The sequence below is a fragment of the Fukomys damarensis genome, unplaced genomic scaffold, assembly GCF_012274545.1.
Source record: "Fukomys damarensis isolate Sample0158 unplaced genomic scaffold, DMR_v1.0_HiC HiC_scaffold_2, whole genome shotgun sequence".
In the NCBI taxonomy this organism is placed as follows: Eukaryota; Metazoa; Chordata; class Mammalia; order Rodentia; family Bathyergidae; genus Fukomys; species Fukomys damarensis.
Genome location: NW_022900914.1, coordinates 55,131,130 through 55,154,748, shown reverse-complemented (window position 1 = coordinate 55,154,748; position 23,619 = coordinate 55,131,130). Strand labels below are relative to the sequence as shown.

The window sequence follows — 23,619 nt, the reverse complement described above, 5'->3', positions numbered from 1 at the left end:
CAAAACCACCATAAATGATAACATTTTGAAGTTATTTGGGACATCGAGATAGCCAAAGCAGGACAACTAAAGACTCAAAGGAGGATTTGCAGAACTGCTTAAGAAAGTGGCCAGAATAATGAAATAAAGCACATTCAAAGCAAGAGGAAGTATCTGGAGGGGGATTAATGATGATGCGTCTTGTTGCTGTATTAATTTTTTTAAAGTAAACATTATTATTTGATCACATTCTTCTCCCTAAATCTCACACAAGAAGTCACTGCATATAAGATTTCAGTGTTGCCTCCTGATTCAAGACAGACAAAAGAAGGAAACGCCACTGACATTTTCAAGAGGAAGTGATCATCCTTCTCTGAGAAAGACAGATAATGATGAAACCCCCAAAAGAACTAATCCTCTGCTTTTTGATTGATGGGATTGCAATGAGAGTAAGAAGGGAAACAGAGGAAGGCAAGCATCTGTTGTCACAAAGAGTAAAACAGAGAATTCAGGGAGTAGTTCTCATCACTAAGAAATTATGAAGTGATCATTTGCCCTTTCATACTAACCATGAAATGCATCCAACTGTGTATGTGACTTAAGCTATCCATACCAAAGTAAACATTTCCAGGCATCTGAATCGTGGAGAACATAGAGAAAAACAAAAACATAAGACCCTACAGGTTTGTGTGATGGTGAACCTTTTAGAGACCAAGTGCCCAAACTGCAACCCAAAGCACGCTTATTTATTGCAAAGTGCCAACACTGCAACTAAACCTGAATACTGATGTTTTTAGTTCAGAAAAAAATAACTCATACTTTAAAAGAAAAATACCGGGGATTTATCTCAGTGGTTCTGCCACCTGCTTCGCGAGCCCAAGGACCCGAGTTCGATTTCCTGCACAAAAAAAAAAAAAGAAAAGAAAAGAAAAGAAAAATACAATAACAGAACTTTCAACGATACAAAGAGCCCACTGCAGCACACACTCCATAAATTTTCTGTAACTGCCCTAAGTACATATAAGAGGAAAGGAGGGGTTTCTAGCAAGTGGATAAAAGACTATCGCAAAGTTGAAAGAAGCAAAGTTTGGGCATGCATTGTAACTAAAGTTGAAGAAGGGGTGCAAATGGTATAGCAAGAGAGAATAATTGAGGAATTAATTAATTACATCTCTGTTTATACTTCTATTGTCAGTGCTAATTATTTGTTGGTTTGAAGTGAGTTCCTATCTTCATTATTGGATGTCAGTGAATGATAATACACTCAGATTTCCACAAGAATGGGTGCTTGTTTCCAAGAATTGTATTTGCAGTATCAGCTCATATTTTCACACGACGATAGTAATAATCAGGAAATATGCAGTTACTGGAGCTAAAAATGTCTTTTATCTATTTTTTAAATTGAGTTTATTGGTACATTTTAGGTATACAGTACAGTTACATTCATTACTGGGATCTTGTACCTTTACATGACAGGTCTTGGTTCTCAGTTTTTCCCCTTGTCCCTGCCCTCCCTTCACCCCTCCCTCCCCTCCCCATTTACAAACACTTTATTTCCATTTTTTCATTTTCTCATATTTTTTCTTTTCCCTTATCACCTTTCCCCTGTATCCATTTTTTTAACAAGAAGTATGTTATTGTTACAATTTCCTTGCTTCTGACTTCAGCCTTTAGTTTTTGCCATATGAAAGTAATAGTTCTTCAACCTTGGAGACATGGTGGCTAGGTTTGTTGGAAAGGGATGAGGTAGAATTTCCCTCCATACACATTGTTAGACCATCAAATCCATTTTGCAAATGGCTCTGTGCCCCTCATTCCCCTCCTCAGGCATTCATGATGCAAGCAATCAAGTCTCAACAAGAGCCCCAGTTTGGAAATCTATACGCAACTTTGCAACAGGAATTGATGAGGAATCAAGTTGCTTATACCTGTGAGCATTAATACCTGCCTCAACAAAGAGTGGCACCTATTTCTTTCTTTTGATTTCTTACAGTTGCCCTCAGAGTTGTACTTTGAGAGCAGCATGTATTTTGACTTTCATAGTCTTGTAAAAATTATCAGGATCAGGGGGTAGAGAAGGAAAGGAGTGGGTGGGAAAAAAAACTAGAAAGAGATAAGTGAAGGCCTTTATTAGCAATGCCTTATGAACGTATCTGGCGAAAGAACCAGGGTTTCCAAAAAGCAAGGAAGTAAGGCTTAGCAGCTTTGATTACTAAAGGAATCTGTATAAATAGGAGGGACAAAAGAAAAAACTGTAGAAAAGAAAAGAAAAGAAAAGACTGCAGGAAGACCAAAAACACCATCATGGAAAGTCCCACACAACTGCACTCCTGTTTATTATTTTTGGAAATATTTATGATGTTTCAAAACCAATAACTCAAGGGAATATAATCAAACTTAGCCTCCTCAAGAAACCAGACCTGGAAAAATTGATGTATTTTTTTTTCTTTTGAAGAAGATATTTTGTATTTCCTTAAATGGAACGTTTCAGTGGTACATCTAATTTTAGAACCTCTAACTTTATCCTCTTTTTTCTTCTATTTCTTAAAAATTAGAACCATCGGCTACTTTGTGATTTTTTTTTTATTTCTGTGCACATTTGGCTTGGCCTATTCAGTCAGATGTTAAAGGTATGATTCTATAGGCAAAGGACTGGAGGTCTGTGGAAGACTTAGTGGTGCACACATATGAACTTTCGATGCATGTCCTGGGGGTTGGAGGTGGAAGACCAAAATCTTTTTGATTATAGGAAAAGATAAAACAAGAAGACTAGAGTTGCCATCTGCTGGAAGATGGGAAGAATGACATTTGACACTATTTGCAAAAGTAAAGCAAACCTCATTAGTCAAAATAATAAATCTCCATGTGCTATGCACTGCCAGTTAAAGAAAACAAAGCTGCAAAAGTGTGCTATTATTTCAGAATGACAGCTTTTAGATAATGTTGAAATATATGGGGAAAGTAAACAATAGCATCCTCCCACCTAACTTGCACCCCAGATACTCTTGGGAAGGATGGTAAGCATTGCTTTATACCCTTTCAAACACCAGCATGTTCCTCCAACATGTATTTTTCACTTTCACCACTACGACTTTGAAAATGATAATGTGGTTTCTTCTGAGTGTGCCTAGTCATTGCTTCCAGATTTGCTTTCTGCTTATATAACATGACCAAACGCTCAAAGCTCACTTAAGCTTAACAGAAAGAGCACTGGATGGAGAGTCAGCCCCATAATCTGTCTGCCTACAGGGTAACAGTATAACCACAAGCCCGTCACTCTATTACTTGGGGTGTTGGTATTTTAAGCTGTAAAATTATAAATGCTATGGAGGATGGGCTGCAGAATCTAAACGATCTCCAAGGTCCTTTTCAGCTTTTGAATTCTGTGAATCTATAAGCATTCCAAACTCATGTAGCACTTATAACATGAATATTCAAACTAAATTCTCATCATTGCTTCTACTGAATGCAGCAAAACTGTATCTAATGGCCTGATTAATCAGCCATAACCATCTTCTTTGCCAATGAAGGGAAAAACTGGTTCCCTCTTCACATACTGTAGAGAAAGAGCCAGCTCTTTAAACTTGATTTCTCTGACGCGGTTTCTGTTGCAGTAGGTGACATACCAACACTCCCTGGATGGGGAAATTAGGAAACAGCTTTAAAAATCACAGAGTTCGAACAGTCAATAACCTCTAAGACAAGTGGAAACAGAGGTAAAGGGATTCAGTTATACTTGAATAATTGGGGTGTGGCCAAAATGGTTGAGATCACTTAAATTGGCAGATTCTTTCTGATCTAAGACAAACCCATCCTCCTATCTGCAGCTCTAAATCCTGCATAGCAACAGCGTCTAAGTCAGGTGTCCCCTTCTGTCTAAGGACTCTTCTCCCTTTCAGCCTAGAGTGAATCTTTTCCTCTGAAAACCTTAGTGTTTAATGCTGGAAAATCCCATGTGGCAAGTGATACAGGTAGTCTGTAATTCATTTATTCACTCAACAAATGTTTAATGAGTATGCTTTCAACATCTTGTGATCTTCAAGGTGAAATAAAAGAGTTAAGACCCTGTCCTCAAGAAGTCTATATTTTAGAGGAAGACAGGAAGAGACGTACATGCCCTGGAAAATAACGTCCAGTGGTAATATGTGCTCTGGAAAAAACATTAAAACAGGTGGTACAGCTTTGGAATCAAGGAGAAATGACCTCTAAAGTGAATTTAAAGTTGTAAAGAGATGGCTATGGAAGGAGAGGGGAAGGATGCTTAGAAAACAGATTGGAACTGAAGGGAGATATCAAGGAAAGGAAGGGGTTGGGCTGAAAAAAGATTAATAAGGGGGACAGCAGTGGCAAGATGAGGCAGAGGGGTGCACAAAATGCTGGTGAGGAGGACAGTCAAGATCAACGCTGAGAAAGGAGTTAATTCCTGGCATTGTGGGAAGCCACTTTAAGCAAAGAATTTAGCTCTCTTTTCATGCAGGTTTAGTTCTCTTTTCAATCTCTCCCACCTCTAAAGGTTAGCATCTTATTTTATTTATATGTATTTTTAAAGTCCTCACAATTCCTAGGTCATTCAAATTTATGCACATAAAAGGTTTTTTAAATAAACCGATTGTCCACCTGATTGGATAGTATGAAATCTTAAATTAGCTAGTATTTTAAGTAGAGATTCCCATTCTCTGTCAGAGACTTTGATGCCTGAAGTCCTTGACCTCAAATCCACAGGAAGTCAGAGGAAATGAGCTCACTGCACAGGCAGCCTGGCCTCAGACACAGCCTGTGACTCCTGCTGAGAGGAGTGACAAGCCTGCTTCCAGGAACAGCCCCTGAGGAAAGAAAGGAGCACCCTTGTCTGCTCCTTCACCAAAAAGCCAAGCACCTAACTTTAGAGAAAGATTTTCCTGGGGTTTGCACTCACTTGTCACATGGCTTTAAATGAAATTTAGAAAGCGGTAAATCTGTAACAAGTCATGGTTTTCATGCTCAAAAGAGTATCTGGGTATAAAACAGCAGCATAAATACTGATGGAGAGGCTAATTCGGAAAGGCTTTGTTTCTTTTAATGCTAGCCCCAGTTTTACACACTTTTCTTACAACTGGAGGATGATCTGTAATTACAGAATGAAGGGGAGGCAGAAGATGTTATGGCACTATGAAAACTGGGATGTCGCTAATGTTAGCTAGTGTAACCTGATTTTTCACCGAGCTCTAGAAGAGGCCAATACTATGAAATTGCCAAATGAGAAAATCCCCTACCCCACCCCTAGTGGTATAGGGGGCCCTCTGACTAAGGGACCACAGGAGGGATCTGTGCCCTGGAACTCCTGGGCAAGCCTACCAGGTATATGGAATGTTAAGCAATACATTAGGATTCAGAGGGGGGTGAGAAGCAGAGGAAGAGCACAAGGAGCAGGAAAAGGAAGAGGAGGAGTAGCAGCCTAGCGGGAGAGAATGTGAGGTGAATTTTCCAGAGAGGAGGCAAATAAAAATGAGAGCTAAGAGAAAAATCTAGAGTTGAAGGGAAAGAAAGAGAGTGGTTCCACGTAGAGATTCCCACATCTAATATATGTTAGGGTCACCTGGAGGCTCTGCTTCAAAATGCAGATCCCCACCCTCTTCTGTAGCTCTATTAAGTCAGAAGTTGGGGTGTGAAGAGGTCTTAACCTGGGATAAACCCTGGGTCTTAACCAAAAATCAAAACCAGCAGCTCTCCCTGGGTGACTCTATGTGCAGTCAGATTTGAGGACCCTTGAGAGCGATGATGTAGCCCAGCAGGAAGAAACAAGGCTGCTACCACCGCAGGCCACCTGCTCCGATGGCCATCTTCCAGAATCTAGTAGATTCCCAATTTCCTATCACCAAATGTGGGCTACAAGGGCAGGAAATAGCCTGGCGGAGCTGGACTTTCTGAGATTGCAAGGTAGCTCTGGTTGGTGACCCTGATTGGCACGCAGTGGTAAGGGAGTCTCTCAGATGCAGAGAAACTAGTAAAAGGGATTCGGTTTGAAAAATGGCACCAGGCAACCCTGGCACCCGCTCATCGCCCCTGACACGCGCGTTTCCGATCGTCACAGCCACACTGGCGGGAGTGGGGCAGCTTTTGTGCCTGTCGTGGAGCGTGGGCCCAGTTGTCCCTGCCTCATGGGGGTGGGAGCTGGCCCTGCGGGGAGCACAGACACACAGGCAGGAGAACAGTCGTCTCTCAGGATGAAGTCTACTGCGATGAGTGTGTTACTATGACAATGGTACATAGGTTCGCTAGTTTCAGTGAAGTGGCACTGTGCCTGTGAGCTACGCAAGGGATCATCTCCCAATTCCAGGGCGACACATACTCCCACTCGTGGGTCTATTTTCAGGCTACATAAAATGAAGATCTAGAAAAGCCACTATATTACTTTGTTTTAATCACTGAACATTTTACTGACAGTGACCTATACTGAGTTTGATGTAGTGCTTGCTCCACCTAATAAAATCCAAGAGTAGACCAGAAAAGAATTAAGCATGCTTATCAGATGGTAATTAATTTGCTCTCTAGGAAAAAAAAAAAAATGATGCTGAAATGGTTCTGTGGAATTTTGCATAGACCAGGAATGTCTCAACTATCATCTTTAAAAAACGCAACCACATTTAAGATGATGGTTTGTTTTGTTGTTGCTTCCTCAACCTGAAGGCTACTCTTTTCTGAAGCGCATGCTTAAAAAGAGAAAACAAAATTCAGAACACCTATAGAAGGGAGGTAGCTTTCCATAGAGTGTAGATTTTCTTCCATGCCAGATAACCTTGCAAAACGTGTTAGCAGGTATAAGGTATTAATTAAATGTAATCACGGTAAAGAATAAATTTACACTAATATGTCACACCACCACTGATGGAGCATTTTATTATCCCTCAGAGGCTAGGAGTGCATGCAAATAAACATTTGCAAAAACTAAACCTTGCCACAATTAACTGGACTTAGCAAATATAGCTTTTTGATGTATTAGGACACAGAGATAGTATGGAAAAATTTGATAACATACTAAAGAGGTGGGTTACCAAGTTTTTCCATGTTATGTCTGATATAAACTTTTCTTATGTTGTTTTAGTTATATTTTACATGTGAGCATGTTAGAAAAAGTACTATGTCAAATTTATATCGATGCATATGTGTCATCTAGCACACTAAAAAGACAACCACAATAAATATTTGAGTGAGTGAATGTGTGAATTATTATTGAGAGTCTGGTGGTGGACACTGGTGGTGCTGTTGGCCTAGGGGAATTCCTTGGGCTATTTTTTCCCTTCCATCCTTAACAGACACCACCTTCCTGATGAAATTAATTGGAAATATGTTTGCTTTTAAGAAAGCAAGAAGGACAGTATGAGGCACCTGAATATGGCAATTTATTAGGCAACATTAAGCAGTTGGTATTATTAATTCTATATGTTTAATAATGGTATTATAGTTAGGTTTTTGTAAAAAGGCTATTTAAGAGATGTACACTAAATATTTGAGAATATAACGATGCATATGTGATTTACTTTAAAACATTCAAAGATAACGAAAAGTGGCAAGATATTAATAACATCTCTTCATATCACACTTGATATTGAATGAAATGAAAAATGAAGTGAAACTGTGAGCTATTCTTTCACACGACAATCATCTGTACAAGCTTGTTCCTCACTCAACCATTCTGTGAAACAAGGGGCTTACTACGTCATATTTCAGAGAAGCGGAGCTATTGTTCAATCCTAAAGTTAGGTTCAAGGAGTCAACAAAGAATCACAGAGGTGGGAAGAACTCTTATAAATCTCCACTTTGCTAAGAAATATAGTTATATCCCCAAAGGCAGGGGGTGCTACATGTATGTCTACCATTCAGTAGTAGCCTTAGAAACTGACAAAAACAAGAAAAAAAACCTCACAACCATAGAATGAGTCTTTGAAATCAACTCTGTATGTTTCATCTTATTTTTATTTTCATAAAATTTGTGCTAAACGGAAAGACCATTAATCTCACTTTATAGGTGAAGAAACTTTGGTCCTGACAGTTAACAAATTTTTGAGTTGCTTATAAATATTAAATGCATAGAAAAATATGCCTCCGATAAAAGCAATCTCTAAATGTAAGAATCAGAGCAAGAATATTCTCTGATATTCTAATTATTACATCATAACATGAAATTCCTCTCTTATCTCCCAAAATAGTTGGATGAAAACCCTTGCTTCATTTCCTAGAGCAAGCTAGAGAAAGAGAAACTCATGGCTTCAGAAGGGTCCAATTCCTGAGTTGTTAACATCTTTACATACAGCATCAACTATATATTTCACGAGGAAATTTTTGATGTCATGTTCACCTTCTTGACATCACTGCAGTTAGGTGGGTGATAAGTGCCATCCAGTTTACTTTATAGTTGCTAATTCCTTCTCTTCTATCCCCCCACCCCATCTCTCTCTCACTCTCTCCCTCCTCCCTCCCTCTCCTCTTCCCCTTTCTTCTTCTTTCTTCCCCTCTCCCTTTCCTTCCTTTCTTCCTTTCTCTTTTGGTGCTAGGGATCAAACCCAGGTGCTCCTGAACACTAGCTAAGCACTCTACCACTGAGATATATTTCCAGCCCTCCCTATTTGTTATTTGAGACAGGGTCTTGCTGAAATTCCCAGGCCTCCAATTTGTAATGCTTGCCACTCAGACTGCTGAGTACATGGGATTATGCGTGGCTAGGAATTCTTATGGGAGCTGGGATGATGCGCTAGACAGCAGTAGAATCTGAGTGAAAAGTGCAATTGCGAAAGTGGAGAGACCCATGCGCTCACTTTATCCATATCATGGATACTGCAGGACACTTCTTTTCTTCTTCATCTATTTGGGATTTGGAAAGAGCAAAATCGTCAAAACAAATAGTACTTTGCTTTCCACATTGATTGAATAATGTTCTGAGTGGTGTATATGGATCTCAAAAAAAAAAAAACTCTAAAGCCTTGCAATGTTCAAAATAATAGGAGGGATTTATGATTCACCATACTATGCAACAAAACAAACCCCTTTAAGCCTGAAGAGATAGGCCAGTTTGGCAATCTGCCAGTCTCATTTTGTCAAACAATTGTTTAGGTGTTTACAATGAAACCCCAAACAACAATTCAAAAACGGTTGGTATCCAACATCCCTTGTTAAGCAGTTATATTAAAAGCAAGCAGTTAATTCCCATTAAACAATATTCAAATTTGTAGACATCCTTTAATTACACTGAAATTCAGAAGAGTGGATGAATTTAAATTCTTTGCGATGATTGTCTGTTACTACAGTGTAGCCACGTAGTGTTATTACTATCTGAGCACACTTAGCCTACAGAAAGGAATTCAAGATGACTATTTGAGCAGACAGGGCTTCGATCAGGCTGGCCTTCCACATGGGATAGGATTTGTTAAAGGATGTGATTCTCATTTTAACAACAGTTCTGATTTTTTGTTTTTTTGTTTGTTTGTTTGTTTTAGTTTATTGGTACATTTTAGGTATACAGTACAGTTATGTTCATTATTGGGATTTTGTACCTTTACACGACATGTCTTGGTTCTCATTTTTTCCCCTTGTCCCTGCCCTCCCTTCACCCCCTCCTCCCCTACCCATTTACAAACACTTTATTTCCATATTTGCATTTCCTCACATTTTTTTCTTTTCCCTTATTACCTTTCCCCTACCCTTCCCACTTTCCCTACACCTTTAGCCCTTTTCTTCCTATTTCACATCATCAATTACCTCATTAGTATCTTATGTACTATTATAGTTTTTCACACCAGAGAGACTATTTGGGATTTACACGTGTGACTTATTTCACTTAGGAGTATATCCTCAATATGCATCCATTTTCCTATGAATGACTTTAACTTCTCATTATTTATGGCTGAGTAATATTCCATTTTATAGAAAAACCACATCTTCTTTACTCAGTTTACAATTGATGGGCAAATGGGCTGTTTCCAAGTTTTAGCTATTGCAAACTGTGCCGCTATAAACATAGGTGTGCATATATCACTGTGATATGATTATTTTAATTCTTTTGGAAAGACACCCAGCAGAGGGATGGCTGGTTCAAGTGGTACCTCTAGTCCCAGCTCTTAACAAATCCTCAGTAGCATGGGAACTAGCAGAAAGAATCAACAACTGGGATCTCATCTTATTAAAAAGCTTCTGCACTGCAAAATGACAACAGTTCTTAAAGCATAGCGATGAACTCTATACCCCGCCTTCCTTTAATTATGAGCTATAAATTATTCAGTCAAACATACACCATAGCCTCTCACAGGGCTTCCTGACACTGCCCCGGTTGAATGTTTAGCATCAGGTCCAACACCCCAAAAAGGCAGACAGAGGATTGCCTTAGTGTGGGATTATATTTTTTGTCTACACTGCTCTTTGAGTCAGGAAATAACACTTGCCTATCCAAAAACCCTGTTTGAAGACCTAACTTCATGAGAAAGTCTAATCTGATTTGCCTCTTTTATTTTAACATTTACCTGAAGTCCATAAGCCATTGGCAAAATTACAAAACCTCCCACCACTTAACTAGGTTAGACACATTCCTTTAGACAAGCCATCAACATTTATATTGAGTGTCTCCTCATTTTCCAACCCTTATTTGGTATTTATAAATTTACATGAATGTCACAGCTGAAAGACACTTTAGGTGTCCTCCCTCTAGTTTCTGCAGTTTCTATAGAAAAGGAGTTTACTCCCACAAAAACAAACAAACACAAAACAGTGACTAAATAGTTAAACCAGAATTTAAATATAGATATTCCAACATTCCAACTCTGTTCACACCACCAGAGTTTGCTTTTATTAATTTCAACCTAGGAAACGTGAAAAGATAAAAAGGCAGTGGTACAGCAGAGAAACATCTGGAGAGCAGTTGAGCACAGATTATAATATACCGTTTTTAAAGAATAATACTTCAAAGGAGGGAGGGAGTAATATAACATGAGATTGTGATTACCCTCATGATGAATAAATACTTCAAGGAGGAAAATACTATCCCTTACATTTTATATCTCTTAGCACTTAGTATAGTTAATGAAATACAGTCAGTAGCTACTATACAGCTATTTGTAGACAGGTGTATCCCTAAATATATGTGTATGTGGATGAGTGAATGAAGGATCTAGGGTGAGAATGGGAAGGCATTTATGAATGATTTGGGATTGACTGGGTCACCATCAGAGGCACAACGTAGAGTCTACGAATTATAAAAATAAGCATTATTAGTGCCTATTAAGAAAAACCAACTGCTTGAAGCAGAAGACACTAGGAAAGAGCAAATGATGCTCTTGGACACTGGCAGCCTCACAAAGCTGGTCGTCACCCATATCCATGGCTTCACTAGGTTATGTCTTTATTTATTTATTTATTTGGTGCCAGCGATCAAACTGAGGTCTTTGTGCTTGTGAGGCAGTCAGTGGAACCACTGAGCTAAATCCCCGGACCCTAGGTTATGTTTACATTGATGGCGGAAGTGAAGGCAGCGTTTGAGGAACTTGTTAATGAATCCAGACTCCCACAGACACAAAGATTTCTGAATGTGTGTGGTCGTTCTTTAATTCCCTATTCTTTTTCTACACAAATATTAACAAATGGTAGAAGAGGGCCCAAAGGAGTAGGCATTGAGAACAGTTTGAAAGGCCCCTCTCTTCTCTTTCTTTTTTTTTTTTTAACATTTTTTAATTTTATCACTACAATTTAGATTTACATAATGATCACATTCATCATAGGGAATTTGTACCTGTACATGCTGTATCTTGATTCCTCTTTTTTTCTCATTCCTTTCCTTTCTTCAATTCCTCTTTCTCTTCTTCTTTATAAAAACTTTATTTCCTTCTCATTTTCCTTCCTTCCTTTCTCCCTCTTCCCTCCACAGTTCCCTTTTCCTTTTGAATCATTTTTTTTCTATTTCACATTATCTGTTATACATTTTGGTTCCTTATTTACATTATCGGTTTCTTGCACCAGAGAGGCATTGAGATGTTAACACAATGTGCCCCATTTATTTCACTTAAGGGTATGGCTTCAAGGTGCATCCATTTAACCATAAATGCCTCAAGTTTATCCTTCTTTATGGCTGAGTAGTATTTCATTGTATGGAAAAATCACATCTTCTTTACCCATTCATCATTTGAAGGACATTTGTGTTGTTTCCAAGATTTAGCTATTACAAACTGTGCTGCTATAAACATATGTATGCATATAACACTGTGGTATGATGCTAGTCATTCTTTTGGGAAGGTACCAAGAGGAATTGTTGCATCAAATGGGATCTCTAATCCTAGTTTTTTGAGGGATTTCCACACTGCCCTCTATTTTTGACTACTCTGAAAGAACCTCCTACAAAAGGAAGAGTATAGAAGATTAAGTCAGGGTTCTATAGAATTAAAAGTTTAACTGGTATCCAGCTTTTTTAGTTGTCACATAACAGGAACAAGGAAAAAAATAGCATTATATTATCACTATAGTAACACAAATGCAGGTAGCTTGATTTTCTGAACCTTTATTTCTTGTGTATCCTGGGAAAAAAGGTAGGATCTCACAGAATTTTTAGAAATGAAATAAATTAATGTATTGAAATGCTTCAAATTAGGGTTTGAAATAATCACTCTATAAAATACTTTGTTGGAGGTAATGAAGTTGCTGGCATATATGAAGATTAATAAAAAGAGGCATTGATTCTTTAAGGAAGCACATCTGTGTTCAAAGTCTCCCTTCCCATCTTTTCAACTCCACCTTATTCACTCCAATATTTTAGGAATTTGACAGCATATTGATCATAGATTTGCTTTGGCCGCAGGGCTTTCCTTGCCCACGCTTTCCCTCTGCTGGGATTGCACAGCTCATGGAGTTTTAAATGGCTGCCTTTTACTCATAAATCAGGTTAACTCATCAACTAACATCTTCTCGAGGATGCCTTGCCGAACCTTACAAAGTAGGTCTCTTCCCTGAATTTGCCATGTGTGTATACTCAGCCTCTGCTGAGTGAAATAACCTTGTATTGTTGAAATCTTACTACCTTTTTACTTTTCTTTGCTGCTTTCCATGCTTACTTCTAGAGTAGGAAATGAAGAAAATCAGCCAAGCTAGGCTATTTCTGACAAGTTTAGACTCATGGCCTTACAAGTGTTAGATGCTTACCAAATTCTGCTGGTCTTATTACTTCTACAAAAAGTATAATCAGGGACATCCACATGGTCTAGTGACATTTAAATTGAGGATTAAGATTGGAGAGTCCACTTTAAACATTCAAAAGCCAAAGTCCAGTTCAGCAATGGTTCAGAAATGTAAAAGGTCAGTTTAAATAGGCACTTCCTGCTTTTATTTCTTTAAATTGCTGTAACATCTAAATTTTGCTTCCTAGTCAAATGCAATATTTTTTAATATTTATGTACTGTTATTTTAATTTTAAATTTCTATTTTTACAGGCAGAGGACAATTGAGCAGAAAAGTGTTATCCCTTCTCTCTGCAGCTATTCATGCTGTGAAGCAACCTGTTTTACTGTTTAAACCTGTGTTTGTTCTGTTTCAATTGTGCAGAAGGAAACAGTTTTGGCACCTTTAAAAATCAAAGATCTATCACTCAACAGGAGAACGTAGCAATGCTAGGAAAGAAAATTATGAGGAATAACAAAAAGTTCCAGTGCTTCTAAAACTGTAACGGGTTTATGAATCACCTGACGATCTTGCAAAAGTGTAGATTCTGAAACTATATGCATTGAGGGGGTCCTGAGATTGCTAATAAGCTATAGGTAATACCTATGCTGCTGTTTCTCAGTATTTGTAGACCATACTGTCAAGTATTTGAGAAATAAAAATCACTTGAGTGAATTTAGTATTTAAAGTTGTAGTGACATAAAGATGCAACTGCTGTATTTAATCTGTAAAAACAACCATAAATTATCTCCCTCTGGTTAAAAAACAGAGTTTATTTTTCCACTCCTTGAGTCAGGTGACTACCTTTGATCAACATGCAACAGCAATTCACTAGGTGACGAGTCTTCAAGTGCATGTATGCTGAGACTTCGGTCTTGCTGTTCTTGGGACCTTGCAAGCACTCCAGGACTGTAGCCTGCTGGAGGATGAGGTGTCATGTGGAAGAGCACTGAGCTGCCCCATCCAGTGGTGAGTCAGCCAGCCAATGGGTTCAGCCAGCAGCAAACAGCTGCCATCGCTGTGAGTGGGGGGCATCCTAGATTATCCCATCCTGGGTCATTCTCCTGTTGATAACACTTTTTTTTTAATAACAAACTTTAGATCTAACACTTCAGATATCAATCAACCTGCTCCATACAGAAGATGCCCTCAGCTAACACACAGAAACAGTTACTGAATAAAATGATAGCTGTTTTAAGGACCACACACTGGAATGTTGTTGTTACTGTTTTAAGGTAGAGTTTAAAGTAGGAACAGTTAAGCTAGTGGTAAAAGATCTCTGTGCTTATGATTTCCCTTTTCGTCTTCAATCTACATTGTATATTTGTGTTCTTACATAATAGAAATTGATATAGTCATTGCAAGAGCATTTGAACCTTCTCTGATCTTATAGTTAAATTTATTTTCATTTTACCTTACTATACTGAAAAGTTCTGCTTCAAGGTTAACTCACTTGTGAATTGACCCAGCTTGCAAATGGCAAAACATTTTTTTCTTTAATATATAGGTAGAAGTTTCAGTAATTCTTTTTACTAAAGTATTACATAGCTCAGATTCTTCTCTTTAAATATAAACATACTGTAGCCTTCTGAAGGACACGATCTCCAGCCATCACCTTGTTTCACATGTGAGAAGGGAACATAAGGTCTGTCAAACAAGAAATAACATTATGCTGATAAACAATGTCAGTGACAAACCTTTTTGAGGAGGGATACACTCAACATTAGCCAGTCTTTGACACAGAGCCCTTAAGCAGACAGTGCCATTGCTGCACACTTCCTTGGCAGGCTTACTACCCTCAGCCCCTCCTCCTAACTGCTAATTCTTGACCATCTGGGTGCACTTTCAAAATGGATGTCTCAAGCATATTTTCCTCTTTTTCACAGATATGTGAAATGCACAGCAATAGCAGTCCGATGGCTACACTTCCATACTAGGGATGCCTTACTACAGACTGGGAAATGTTTCTCAGTTTCACTAAACTGACCCTCTTACTGAGATAGTCGACTTTATCTCCCTCCTCCTGTTCTTTCATATTGAGAATCATCACTTTGAAAAAGGATTTGTATTTGTTTGCATTCCACAAACTGAATACAGCTGGTAGTATTACCTGCTTAATAGGAGAATCATGTTTTTTTTAAAAAAAAAAAATCGAATGCCTTTAGTCAAAAAAAGCAATTTGTAGGTAACACAGGCTCTGTTATACCTTATCATTCAGCTGTTTCCCACAGCCACACTACCCTATTAAATTGGGAAGACTTCTGATTGTGCATCAGCTATAGCCTAATCTTTCTTGTTAAGAATTCACATCTACAACCACTACTATTACTACCAAGCACATTCCAGAGAATTCTCCATCTGCATGTCCAGATGTAACATCTGTCCAGTTAAGATCTTCAACCACTTACTTTTAGCTCTAAATGTTAAGACTTATTTTCACATCTTATGCTTTCTTGTACCTTTTCTATCCTCCAGGAACTCATTTTACTGAAATCACCTTAAATTATTTCTCGGAAAATGTATTATGTACAATATTGTCAGGGCCACTGCCAAACAACTACTCCCTGCCCCAGCCAGTCCTACTCAACTCTAATGTTGATCTGTTCAGTCCAACACAGTGTTTTACTTCAACAGATGGGGTAGACTTCCAACTGTTCTTCTTGCTTCTAGGATCTGTTTTCTTGCCCTTTATTTTCAAGACCATCTTGTAGGTTAAAAGTCTTCCCAGCTGGGCTCTAAAACTAGTACTTAGGTCTCATTACCTTCCTCTTCTTCATGCCTCTGCTCCACATACTCTACACATCTCAGAGCATGCAACAGTTTTTAACAAACTTTGTCTAGAGGTTGCAGTGGCCTTCTCTATCTGCCTATCTGGTCAGGTGCTCTCCCTTTTCTCCCAGCTTATCTGCCTTGTCTTGCTCGTTTAGCTAGAGAAATCACTGGAACACAGGCTTTGTTTATTCCTCTGCCACAGCGTGAATCACACAGCTTTGTTACTCATCACCTCCACTCCAGGTCTGAGAATATTAATGGGAGGAACGGTATTTCATTTAACTCTGCATCTCATAAGCAGAAACTCCATTTGACTTAAAACAACTTACAAAAACATATAAATACAGCAACAGACAGATATGGTACATAATTAAAAGGTGCTCTCAAGATGCCTGTGGCATTCTTAAGAAGCAGTTCCTGAGAATGGGAAAGTTTGAATGAAGAGGTAAAGGCATCCATCTAAGTAGACTAATTTACCACAGAAGACTTATTACTTATGGGTGGTGCAGTTTCCTAAACAAAACGGATCTGCAAAAGGAGCCCATATATAGCCCACATTATATATGGCTAGAATGAGTAGTTTAGATTAATAATTATCAATTAAAAGAATGGTAGTTGTTTAGCTATTCCCATAATTGTTGGGGATCTGACAAACAACAGGTTCTAGTACTAGCAGTCTGCTCTAGTTGCTTAAATTTGTATCTTAGAAACATTCTGATATGGTGCCATGATTTGGATCTTGAAGTTCTCCCAAAGGCCCATGTGTTCAAGGCGTTTTCCTTGAGAAGTAGTAGAAGATCCTAATGGGAGGTCTTCTGGTTATGGCAGGGGGCTTTAGGAAGATTACTGCGCCCTGCTCTCTTTCATTTTTTTCAATTCCTGGGCAGGAGGTGAATGCCTTTGCCATGCCACACACTCATGCCTTGTCACAGGCCCAAAAGTGAAGGGGAAAATTGGTCAGGGACTGAATCTCCAAAACCATGAGCCCAAATATCTTAAATTGGTTTATTTAAGGTATTTGTTATGGTAATTAAAAGTTAAGATGTGGTGATAGCCAATTTAATGTCAAATGTACTACAGATGGCAATTAAATAAATACTCTCAGAGCTATACTGGCACATTGGTTTCATGTATAATCCAAGTAAGTGGGCGAAACCATGAAAAATACGGCTTCTCATGATTGAGACAGTGTATTGTGAATTTGAAAAAATGGAACAGAGCCTCGTCCACTTCATAAATATATTTGAAAACTCTCATCACCACAGAACATTTTTTTTAGTAACACTGGATTAAGCCATTTTTCAAGCATTAAGTCCTTTATGAAAATAATTTGGCTGGGCAGCTACTTCACCAGAGGTTGAAATTAAATATTCACTAATAACCAGAAGGTACCCTGAAGATACCCAAGCCCCAAGAGTATTTCTGAAGTGGGAATTACCCATGTAGGATCGGGTGAAAAAATAAATGTCAGAAAGAAGGTTGGTTTCAAGGTACAAGGGACAGACTCAGGCAGACATCTCAGTCAGCATTCCAGCCAGTCGAAGAGACGAAACAAAGGTCATTTTAATGTGTGGTGTGCTGTAGCATCTCAAGGAGAAGACAAAGCAGCAAAAGAGCTGCTGAGGATGAAACATGTACTACCTTTTGGGAGGATAATTTGCATTATGTATTGAAAATCTTTTAAAAGTCCTCACACTCTAAATACCAACTTCACTTCTAGAATTAAAATCTAAGGATACAGTTGCCCAAATGTGCAAAGGTGTATTTAGGAGGGTATTGTCACAGCATATTTTATAGTGGCTAAACCTAATTATTAAACAAGAGAGGACAAATTCTAAAAGAAAATATGCTCAAACATATTAGTTGATTTCCATTTAGTTCGAGTTTCATTGACTTAATCTTCATTTAAAATTTTATATTTCAATGTTTTTCTCTATTTTGCATTTATTTTTAATAAAACTGTCCATGAGAAATGTGTAATAGTAGTAGCAGATTGGCAATGATAAGAAAATTGAGGACTTACGTAAGTAAACTTTAATGACATCATAGATTTTTCAAAAAAGAGTTCTAGGGATTCCTGTTAACAAACAAAAAAAAAAATCAAGAAATATAGCTCTAATGCACCTCTAAGCCACTTCATTGGACTGGCCCATTGGATCAGTCATCTTGCAACTGCCTACTCTGTAAGCCTGAAGTCAGTCTTATGCCAAATGTCAGAACACCATTATCTTCTAACTACAACAAGGAAAGAAGCCAACCAAAAGATCCCCAAAGTCAGCACCCATAATGTTAAGTGCTCTACACCTCCTACTGCACAGATTATGAGACCAGACTTTACATCAGGAGAGGTGGTGCATGCTTGTACTCTCAGCACTGGGGGAAACTGAGGCAGGAGGATCACAATTTTGACCCCAGCCAGGGCAACTTTGTGACTTAGTCAGACACTGTCTGAAAATAAAAAATAAAAAGGATGGGGTACAGCTGGTACCAAAGTCCTAGTTTCAATCCCACGTGTTGGGGTGAGGGACACTTATGAAGAATCCTGCTTTAAAAAAAAAAGAAAGAAAGAATTCTGCTAAGTGCTAGAGTCTCTGGCAGAGCTCAAATCAAGCTTACTGAAGTCCTATGTGTTGCAAATCTAGTAAGAGGCAGAAGACATGATTCATAAAGTTTGCTTTTTAAAAAAAACTTTTATTGGTACACTTTAGGTATACAGTATGACATTCATCATTGGAAATTTGCACCTTTATATAATTTATATTGATTCTTGTTTTTTTTCCCCCATTCCCCTGTCTTCCCTTCAACCTCTCCATCCTTTCCTATTTACAATGACTTTGTTTCCATTTTTTCATTTTCTCATATTAATTCCATTCCCATCTACCACCAAGGGTAGTCAATCACTTCCCATTTCCATCTCTTTAATTCTTCAATTACAAAACTAGAGAATCCACAATGCCATGGTTTCTATCTCAGGTCAGCATTTGTTAATGCTACAACAGAATGTGTCTCCAAATTTAATGAATTTTCTAGGACTAATGGTTAAATGCAGATTTGATGCAATGGGCCTAGGGAGAGCCTGAGACTCTGAATTCATAACATGCTCTGAGGTTACTGGTCTCTGGACTCCACTTTTGAGTCACAAGACACAAATATACATGATCTCATTAATTTCCCCTGTGCAGCCATTAAAGTAGCCATCATCAGCCCTATTTCACTGACAAAGAAGTACCTTATGTAGAGTTGCTTTCATAAAAAATAGCAAAATACTCTTGAGTATTTCAAAATACTTAATGTCCCCTTCAGTTCTAAAATATTCTGGTTAATAAGGGAAAAGAAAAAAATATGAGAAAATGAAAAAATGGAAATAAAATGTTTCTAAATGGGGAGCGGAGGAGGGGTGAAGGGAGGACAGGGACAAGGGGAAAAATGAAAACCAAGACCTGTCATATAAAGGCACAAGATCCCAATGATGAATGTAACTGTACTGTATACCTAAAATGTACCAATAAACTCAATAAAAAAAATAAAATAAAATATTCTGGTTAGAAATTATTGCGATACTCACTGATAAATTGTTAACAGAGATGATAAGGATGAGGGATCTCTTTACACAGAGAGCGGGGCTGGGAATTGAGGCATCATAGAGATGGCATCAGCCTTGAAAGGTAGTCAGGCTGAAGAGAAGCAGAGATGGACAGAACATAAAGCAACAGTTCTGCCCAGTATACAGTTCCATGATCAGAACCTGAGCCAGCAGAGATAAAAACTGAGAAGGGGCCCAGGATAACAGGTCAAGTCCTGGGAAACTGCACTTCTTTGGTTTATCCTATTACTCCCATTATTCATTAAGTACTTTCTTATGATCTGTATTACTGCCTTATTTTAGGAAGTGCATGCCGGTCTCCTCTTTGTAGTGAGCTTCTTCTCCTAAGTAGACCTCCTGGGAGAAGCCTTTAGCGCCCTTGCCCTCCTGCCCCACATGCATCTGCAGAGCTATTCTATAAAATGCCAGCTGTATGGTTTGTGCCCACAGGAACAATGAGGTTAATTCTCTCCTTTTGAAACTGTGACTCCCACCCTCCCCCAATTCCTCTAAGTGTTTCCTTTTAAAGAAAAGCCATGGTTCACTGCTAGTAAAAATTAAAGACAACAGCATAAAGATCAAGGTTCAGGCTGCTGCTAGGGATGACAGACCATTAAAATCACCACTCAAGTTTCTTTTTCCTTGAACATCGACAAAGACTATTCATGGAATCCAGTCTTCAGAATGCAGGATCATTTCAGACTTCTTACACTCACTTCTCACCACTCAATATTTTGAATAAAATGAATAAACTGGAGGTGGTGCTCAATTGAGTTGAAACAGTGAAAGTAATGACATACCCTTCAATACTGGATGTGATCTTCCTGCCCTACCCCATATCACAACATGGAGGACTAAAAAATACAAGGGGGTTTACTAGGAAAGATTAATTTATAAAGTTTAGGAAAGAAGGCATTAATGCCCCCTCCTCTTCCAAGGTTTACTTCTAGCCTCTCAAACTCCACCAAACTAGATTCATGAGCTTTTCTCTTCTTCCTTCCCTTGGTTCCTGATTGTGTTGTGGCAAGAAGTCTCATGCCTCATGTACATCCCAGACTTCCCTCTCATTCCCTGAATTCACATTTCAGTGATTCTTATCCTTTCTGATACCAGTTTGGAGACCTGGCTGATGTTCCCAATCATATATTGGCACGATGGTTTGAAATATATTCTTGATGCTCAACTTTGAAAATTGCTGCTGTAGCAGTTCGAGAAGATGGGCTCAAGCTCCTTCTTTATAAAAATATACACAAGGTCAAGGATGTTTCCAAAGCATGTGGAGTATTTTCATCAGATAACCAACACTGAACAAGGAGACTGCCAACAAAAATCTGCAGTTAGACTAGAAGAAGAGATTGAGCAAATGTACGCATTAGCCATGATATAACCTGATATTCTCCCAAGACAGGTAAAGAGATATATGAGAGATATGAGAGAGCAGGCAGAAAAAAAGAGAGAAATTTAGGTGAGCCCTTCTCTCTCTCTCTCTCTCTCTCTCTCTCTCTCTCTTATTCCTTTTGAGTATGTTGGACACTTAGAGGCATGAAATTAAAACTCGTGAAAAACAGCCATATCAACTTGCTATGGTGACTCAAAATTTGTCGTTTCTCGAGTCAACTTTGCTGAAACACTTGATTCATGTTGTTCTTATTTAACCTAATTTGCATTGATTTAATCAGTGCTGGTATGCTTTAAATACATAATAAATTGGGATTCTGCAACTTAGATGACTTAGAATAGCTAAATTTCAATAAAGCTCATTTCAATCTGTTAATGTACATGTTTCTGCCAAGGGGTTTGAAACTGTAGAAAAGATGCAACTTGCCACATTAGAGGTGAGAAAGGTTTAAAGACACCACACAGATGAAATGATCTGCAGGAAAATAATGTATAATATATATATTACAGCCTAGAAGCATCATCTAAGTTTTGAGTAGCACAGTTAGAGGAAGACTCACATATAATGCAGTGAATTTAATTTTATTCTCTTTCTTTCTTGCCAACATGAAACTCTTTTCTGTCTCTCTGTACCAGCTCTAAAAATCAAGTGACATCCAAAGTGGGACCTCTTCTTGCCATTTGGCAGCCTCTATCACCACTTTGCCAAGCTGCATGAATTAGGAGGATTTTCTTCCTAGCAGCCATGGGGATTGGGTGGCTGGTAGTCACAGCACTTACTCAGTGGCTGGTGGCTCTTTACCCCTGTCTGTAGCTGCCCAGCCCTCTGCCCCAACCCTTTTGAGTTTATGGCTCAATCAGCCAGCCTGCTGTCAGGAATAATTGTTTTGGCAAGAGGTGAATCCATTTTATGGTCAAATTGTTTGTCTGTCTGTTAAAGTGTTCTGCAGCACCTCAAAAGTGCCAGGACAAAACTTGCAAGTCCCCAGTGCAGAGCTAGGTGGGAAGCATGAGTGAGGAGAGACAACCAAACTGAAGAGGAGAGCCAAAAGACCATCTGTGCCAGTAACAAGCTGTATGACTCTAGATGATCCCCTGTATGTGTCTCAGTCACATACAGAATAACACATACAGAAAGCAGGGGGTTGATTTTCCAATATCTCTTGTCACTTGTAAGACAGCATGTGATGTAGACATTTCAGATTTGTGTTCAATTAAATGATACATCTCAGAGATGACTGACCAGGACAGAACTCAGATGGAATGGTTCATGTCCTGTTCATATGACTTTTCCTGAAAAATACCATTTGTCTTTGATGTCTTTATTTCCATGGGTTGGTCTCTCCAGCTTGGGTGTTAAGGATGACTCCAGTCATTTGCTCACTGCATTCAGTGTAGGAGCTCTGCTAAACCCCCTAATTCCTATCGAAGTGTGTACTGTGATTAACAATGACCCCTTATACTGAATTTTCTGGAGGAAGAAATGATAGGAATTCAGAGAGGAGCTAGAGACTCACATTCAGTTCTTCTTTCTAGTTTCTTGGCCATCCTGGTCAAGTAGGCAGGCTTGTCCATATCCTCTTTCTTCAGGCTTACTCAGCCATCTTTGAGGATCTTACTTTTTTGTAACAGATGAGCAACAACAAATAGGTCCCTGATAGTGTAACCCAACCATACTAGTTGGAACAGATGGGGGGGGTGAGAGATTACGCACCGTGAGGACTCATGTCCACACATGACTGTGAGAGGAAATAATTAGGCAAAGGCTTCTCCTCATAGTTAGAAGAAGCACAGTTTAGTGAAGCTTCAGCTCTCCATTGGGGTGAGTGGACAGAAAAAGGAAGGCTCCACCATGGTTTAAAGCGCCCCTGCCCCACACCTACTTCTAGGACGATGTGTACCCCAGGACTAATAATAAGGATAGGCAGCACACGTCAGGCTTCACCCTCTCGGCATCATCGAGCAGAATTTTTATCCATCTGCATGGACCCCACAGATTTCTGTGTAGCCTGGTGAAGCCCCCACGCGATCTCCGGCAAATCTCCCCGAACGCACACTCACTTGTTTCTGTCACACTGGATCTTACATTACTGGGCCTGGGCTGGCTTCCCAAACTGGGTGGGTTTGGAAGCATTCCCCCATCCACCACTAAAAAAGGGCTGGCTCACTGCAGAACTCCAGTGCTTGCAAGGGGAGCGGGGCGGGGGTGATCATAGTCAAGACCCAAATCATTGCCTTCCTGTGTCCTCTCTCAAGTTGCTTTTGCAAGTAAAGCAAAGGACCAAATGTTGATTTCCCTACAGATTCCTACGTATCTCTTACACGTAGACAGCTTTAAAGGGGGGGGGGTATTCCCGAAAGGGAAGGGGGACAGCAGAGAATATTTCAGTTTCCCACTTGGAAATATCTTGTCATTGATGATGCTACCCCTACCTCACCCACCCCCTCCCTCCATTTTAAAAAAAATATGGACAAAAAAGCCGAAAGTGTTTTCCATTTCATCAAAGACATACATTACTTTAGCGGTTCGGTAAAATGTTGGTTTTATGCCCACCCCTTTTCAATCTGCCCATGTCTGAGGTGCTCGGGAAGACGCACGATCGTGAGCAGCTTACGACACTCAGTGAGCAGTAGGTGCCGGTACAGCCTCGCGCCGCACACTGCCTGGCGGAAGGAAGGAGCCGGGGCGCTGCTCGCCGCTCCCCACGCCGCCCGCAAGG

The 23,619-nt window shown here is 39.2% G+C and overlaps 1 protein-coding gene across 4 annotated transcripts in view; it reads right to left on the bottom strand.

The window, feature by feature from the left end:
- Positions 1 to 23,619, bottom strand: part of Ctnna2 (catenin alpha 2) — a 1,075,894-nt gene that overhangs the window by 331,645 nt on the left and 720,630 nt on the right. The window lies entirely within an intron of this gene.